The following is a 636-nucleotide window of genomic DNA, read 5'->3' as shown; positions in this document are numbered from 1 at the left end:
AGGTCCCTTCCGACCCTTAATCTATGAATCTATGAAAACCAATCCCAAATTCCATTTTTCAACGAGAAGCAGAAATTTCCTTTTTCTCAGATCTCAGTTAGGCTCTGCAGTCAGCCCAAGTAGTCCCAAAAGATGTTCAGTGCCCGTTCACCCCAAGGTCAGCAGCATTTACTGTTTCATTATTCATCACATACAAAGAACAAGTGACATTGTGCAGATCCTCTGAACAGTCTACCATGAGCAGCATCTCATTTTGGTAAACCAATTGGGCAGGGCTTGAAATATCACCACTTCCCCTACTTCTGCACTCAACTTACACTCCTGCTCTGGCACTAAGCTGATGTGAAGACAGACAAGTTTGCCAAAGGAACTGAAAGTCAGCATAACTAGTGGCTATGCTGAAGGTAGTCAATTGTGGGAAATATGATAGATTCCACAAAATATTCCAGGTTACTGACTTCAAGTCCAATTTTTCCCCTAATGCACTGCAGGAGTTCATGCTGTTCTGTCACATGTCAGTCAAAGCTAGGACCTGTTATTTGTTGGGCCTATTGCTATACTGTGCACTTAAAAAGCTTTTAACAAGCAAAAGTTATTCTCTCTCTAGTTAGCTCCTGCGGCTTTCTTTCACTCAAG

The 636-nt window shown here is 42.1% G+C and overlaps 1 protein-coding gene across 1 annotated transcript in view; it reads right to left on the bottom strand.

Moving 5' to 3' along the window:
* Positions 1-636, bottom strand: part of PGK1 (phosphoglycerate kinase 1) — a 29,754-nt gene that overhangs the window by 16,411 nt on the left and 12,707 nt on the right. The window lies entirely within an intron of this gene.

The sequence above is a fragment of the Gavialis gangeticus genome, unplaced genomic scaffold (assembly GCF_001723915.1).
Source record: "Gavialis gangeticus isolate Ggan-Ray unplaced genomic scaffold, GavGan_comp1, whole genome shotgun sequence".
NCBI lineage: Eukaryota > Metazoa > Chordata > Crocodylia > Gavialidae > Gavialis > Gavialis gangeticus.
Note: the sequence above shows the minus strand (reverse complement) of the source record. Positions and strands in the feature narration are given on the sequence as shown.